We start from the raw sequence: 5900 nt of genomic DNA on the forward strand, positions 1-5900 counted from the left end.
ATTTAAAAAGGGAGGTGAATGCTGCATTGAGGATCACTTAGAAGCGGTGCATGACATTTTTAAAGCACTCCAGATACCTAAGGAACAGTACAGACAATATTTTCATTTAACTTAAGATGCCCCGACGGGCAGCATCATAAGGGGATTAAATGAACATCAGAATATGACCTGGGTGGAGTTTCAAAAAGAAATTAGGCGTCATTTTTCTACTTTTCAGTCATTGCAGGAGGCAAAGAAAGTCACTTCCACAATCACTGCTGGACCTAATACATCCCCTCGCCAATTTTTACAAGACTTAAAAGGAGCATTTTCTCGCTTTGATGTATCTTTTGACCCAAATTCCAATGAGCTTAAAACTGCATACTTCTATGGGCTACAGAAAGACATCATATCCCAATTGGTCCGTGAATTTGACTGTGACAAGCCCCTTGAATGGATTGTACATCAAAGCACAAAACTATCTGAGGTACTCTATTGTCAGGGTAGAGAAAGTGATAAAATGAAAGATACTAGACCTAAATCTATAGAACCCTCAGCCACAGTAATGGAAATCAGGTCAGCCAAAATGTCCCTTGAGTCTGCTCAAAGCCAAGGTAAAAATAATGTGACACCTGAACAAAGGGGTAATCAACAAAGATCACCACTTCCTGTACCAATGTTCCAATCACATGATCCTAGTAATAGGGAGAGCTACATCAGCCCTAGGTATTTAGGGGATAGACCCCGGGTAGGATATCGGCCTGATATGGCAGGTATGAACAATAACCAGAGACAAAATCAAGATCAAACAAATGATGGTCCCTACCAGTCATTGGGGACACAGAGCAGATTTGATCCCAACACCATGATATATGGTAATCAGGATAGACCCCGATATGTGGATAGATTTACTGATAATGGAAATCAACATAGGGGCCAGTACCCACAATCTGAGAGACAGGATATGAGGCAAACCATGCACTACAATCCACGTCAGTACAATGATTCCCCACCAGGGGACTATAATCAAAGGATGGGTGCACCCCGCTCCCCTCCACAAATGAATCAAGAGTTCGGAAACCATCCCAACCGATATCAATCACCTGAGAGGTATCAGAATAGATCCAATCAGGGGGAAAAAAACCAATATCGACCTAGGCCACAGAAAGAGGATTCTAGGGAGATGGAAAGGTTCCAGTGCCTTGAGGCCCAAGTGAAAATGTTAGCTGAGCAAATAGGAAAGCTCTATACAGCGCAAAAACAACCTTCCAAATAGGGGGCTGATGGCCATAGCAATGACCGGGGGGCTTCCGAAAAGTGACTAAGTACTCATGACAACTGCAGTGCCAAAATGACAGATTGCTCTGATATAATTTTGCATAACGACTCTGAGATGCCTAATGAATTAAAAATGAAAGTGCCAGTAAATTAACATGTGACAGAAAGTGCAAATACTTCTAAAAAAGAGGTACGGTTTAACCTAGAGCTAAATAAAACAGTAAAGATTTGCACAAATGAAAAAGAAACATTAGGAATTCCAAAAGAACAAAGGGACAGATTTAAGAAAAATGACTCCTGCATGGGGAATACCAGTGAACAGGGAGTAAATGGGGATGCTATAGCTCCTTCCCTGGGCAAGCAAAACAATGACCAAACACAGGCAGAAAAAGGAAATACTCAAAAGGAGGGTACAAGTCAATCACCTGAAGAATTCTTTGAGCCACATATTTTTGAAGAGGCTGAAAGGGCTGGTATCACACTAAATGATCACAAATGGACAGAATTAAAAAATGACAAATTGCTGAATGATGTTGTTACACATGTTCAGTTGGAAGGTTGTAATGTGGCCTCTGATGTTACCCAGATGGATGGGCGAACAGTGGCCACACTCCAAAAAACCTCTGATCATGGAGAAATGAATAAAGTCTCTCACGCAGAAATGGGTAAAAAGGAGGGAAAAATGTCTTTCCATTTACCAATGTGCTTAGCCAAAAGTGAAAACTGTCGGAAGCGGCTGCGGGACGTGTGTACGGGATGTGTTTGTCCGAAGAGCAGCGTCGGCTTGACGGTCACGGGGACGTAGGGTCCTTTACTCTAACCTAACCTGTGCAGCGCGTCCGCGGAAGGAGCTGCATTTGCTGAACGCTTCAGGAGGAGCGCTGAAAGTGCCGTGTGACGAGTGGACCCGTGAGCTTGGCACTGGGCGGTTGGGGTGGACCCCTGAAGTGCGGAGGCCCATTCCAATTTGTGCGGTCCCTACTGTCAGGTACCTGAGGTGCCTACCTCGGCGCCGGTTGCCGCCTGCCTGCCGCCTGCCTGCCCCGGTGCTGGCTGCATATATACATACATTGCGACTGGGGAGGAAGTTGCAGACTGCGAGCAGGTCACGGAGGGCGGCAAATAGGAGCCCAGAGAGGTGAGCAGGGAGCTACAACGAGGGGCTGGAGGGTGAGCGTACCACTGGACCTCTGTGGGGGGGACTTAGAATCCAACCCGTGCGGTGACCCATATATCAGCCGGGGGTGTTTACCGCTAGCTACTTATTGATTCCACCACGGTCGCTCCTGCACTCTAGGCACAATACGCAGATGTATTGAGTGAATACGTGGCTCCTATAACAGGGGAACTCAACATACTTACCCGGAGACTGTGGGCTTTTAGCTCTTGAGCCGGATTTGGCAGCCCCCTAGACTGCTGGATAAGGGGAAAGTACAGATTAAGGAGGTAATCTGTCTCTACTTGTCAGTGTAATTTCGGGGGAATTATTCCTCTTATTAATCTGCAGTCCCCTTGTATACACACTAGTGGAGACTAATTGACATCCCTGGGACTCTGAAAATCTAGTGATCCGCTGCATAGCTATGCAGCGGGGCAAAAGAGCCCCCTATTCGATTTACAATCTACGTAAATCTAAGTGCCCCCCTACTAAGGAAATTAAAGAATGCCTGAAAAGAGGGGATAAGATCAAGAAGAATGTCAAACTCACTTTACCAGTAACGCAAGGGGCCATCACTGAGTATTTTCCGAAGAATCCTTCCCCTCCCATCAGTTCAACAGCAATTGAGGAAATGGTAACATCAAATCCTAGGGGTAATAACTCTTTAAACACCTCTAACTTCGATGACATTGACAACAATTCCCTTTTGGAATTATGCTTATCTATACAGAGAGGAATGCGGGCTCCAACTCCATCAAGACCTTCAAGTAATATAATGACCCCCAAAGACATCAGCATGACCGAGGTCATAGGGGAGTTAGACACTGTGGGAAGGAGTGAACGTCTGTCTGTCTCGCCTAATTTAGCAATGGCCTCGATGGAGGATGAACCTGACAACGAGATAGAAGACAGCATTGATGAGCACCCTAGCTCTTCTAAGATAATTGAGCTGCAATCTTCAGTGGCGGCTCTACAATTCACCATCAAGATACTCTTACAGATGTCTGGACGCATCTTGGCTAATACGAATGCCATTACCATAGCGCTAGATCATAAAGATCTACCACGAGAAGAGGCAGAGATTAACCTATCGGCGGCATTATGTATAGGTAACAAGACTAATGATCAAGAAGTGGCGATGGAGGAAAATGAAGATCCGGAGGTATTTGATAATAATATGATACCTGAGTTACTCCAAGAAGAAGGGGACGAACAGGAGCGGGAGTACAGTCCCTGGTCTCCCCTCACTCGTAAACAACGCAGATTGGCTAAAAAGGCACAGAAGAACAAAGTAGCTGCATTGGAAGTTCAGCATCCTCCATCTAGCCCTAAACCAGCGATTGAGCCACAATCAAAAAAAGCTAGAAAAAGAATGGTAAGAGCCACCCAAAGGGCCGCTAGGACTAAGGGCCCCTTGACAGATTGGCTGATATCTGAGGAAAAGCCAATTGTAGTGGACGACAATGAAGCTTCCCTGACATATGAAGATCCTGACCTTGAATCCAGTATACAAACACATGGGGAAGACGTCCCTGAGATACAGGCGAAAGATCCCGATGAACTTAGCTTAATGGACCAGAAAAAAGTTGGGAACGAGAAATCTACCCAGCGTATATGCTTCATTAAGAACTTATACCCAAGTGGCAAAAACCCCTGGTTAGCACGCTCGGAGTTGTTAGCAAGATTGTATCATATACCTCAATTGCGCGTGTTAAAATCGGAGGATTTTTTGTTTATTGAACCTCTGGGATGTCCGAATCCCAATGTATCAGCCATACACTGTGTTTTTCCAACCACGGCACAATTGATCAGGAAATATAAAGAAGAGTTGACAGTAGTGGACATTGAGATTGACGTGGACCCCCTGGAGAAGGATCCTGCTCAGGAATCCCAGGATTCTACACCAGTAACTGTGGTAGACACTGTGCCTAAAATAAGGGGAGGGGAAAATCCGGCTCTGAGGGAAATACAGCAAGTTCTGAAGTCCCTACTAGAAGCAATTCCGCAATTGATTAAGAACCATTGATGCCTATCATTACTCTCCTGGAATTGCAGAGGTTTCTCTCACTTGTTGAGGTCGGAAGGCTCTGCACAAATGATAGCCCAATATAGCTGTATTTGCCTACAAGAGATGTGGTCTCTTGACCCGTTATTATTTGACGGCTTTGTGATACATCAAGCGCCCGCTAAACGGGGTAGTAAGGGGCGCCCCTTTGGAGGGCTTCTAATCAGGATTGTGAATTCAATTGTGTCTCGCAAATTACAGTGTAAAGCTGAGGAACAGCTATTGGCAGTTGAGTTTGAATTACATGGTGAGAAAGGCCTGGAAAGGTACTTATAAATTAATCTATATAATCCACCAGGAGACTTGGTTTGTGACTCTCTGCAGGAGGCGATACAGGATTTGTTATCCGATTGGTGGCTAAAAGCAGGAAATGTTGCTGTGATGATCATGGGGGACTTCAATTGCCATATGTCTGATGAATCAAACATATCTTTAAATCCAGACCTCAACACAAGATGCGAAATGATTCATGGAAAGAGGGATGTTGAGGGTCTAGGTTGGCTCAAATTGTTTGGAGCTTGGGACATGGCCATGATTAATGGCAGAACTTTGGGAGATCGACCGGGGAAACACACCTGGTCTAATGGAACTGCTGTTAGCACATTAGATTATATATTTATGTGCCCCGAGCTCCAGACAAGAGTAGTCAACATGATTGTGAGGCAAAATGAATGGAGCGATCATGCGTCACTGCAGTGCTCATTCAATATCCCTTTACGCCCTCCGTCGATACTGAATACGGGTACCATCCAAACAAACGTGGCAGGCTCCAGAATTGTGTGGTCAGAGAAAAATATCAATTTGGCTATGGAGTCACTTAAAACCATTGCAACTCTGGGCTACCGCGATTTTGATCATATGACTATAAATGAAATTGAGGATTGGATATCCAGATTCACTTGTAAACATGCTTTAGCCAAGAAGGGATATATGTTAAAAACAGGGGGAGCAACGCCCTATTCTAACAAAGAAATCAGGGATGCCAAGAGAGATTTAAGAGCGGCCATTCAGAGCGTTAAATGGGGGAATGCATATGGAACCGGGTACCGCGAGAAGTTAAGAAAAATTAAAAATCGGTATAGAACAGTGGTTAAAAATATCAAGGCCCGCGAGAAAAATACTAGGTATCAAAAATTAGTGCAAACTATTTGCACTAGAAATCCTCGTGGTATCTGGTCCCTCCTTAATGAAAATAGAGAGAAGGTTAAGGGCCCCCTTATCAACCCAATAAGTAAGAAGACGTGGGAAAAATATCTATTGGACCGAAACAGAGGTGATCTCGAAACCCCAAATAAAGAGGGGATAGAGGTGCCCTTTCCTCCGCCCATAGATGTTTCCCCTGAGGCAATATTGGAAAAAATAATTAGCCTCAAATCATCCAGAGCCTCTGGACCCAACGGTTTGGCGAATGTAGTGATC

The sequence above is a fragment of the Ambystoma mexicanum genome, chromosome 4q (genome assembly GCF_040938575.1).
Source record: "Ambystoma mexicanum isolate Mex_15411 chromosome 4q, UKY_AmexF1_1, whole genome shotgun sequence".
NCBI classification, from domain to species: domain Eukaryota; kingdom Metazoa; phylum Chordata; class Amphibia; order Caudata; family Ambystomatidae; genus Ambystoma; species Ambystoma mexicanum.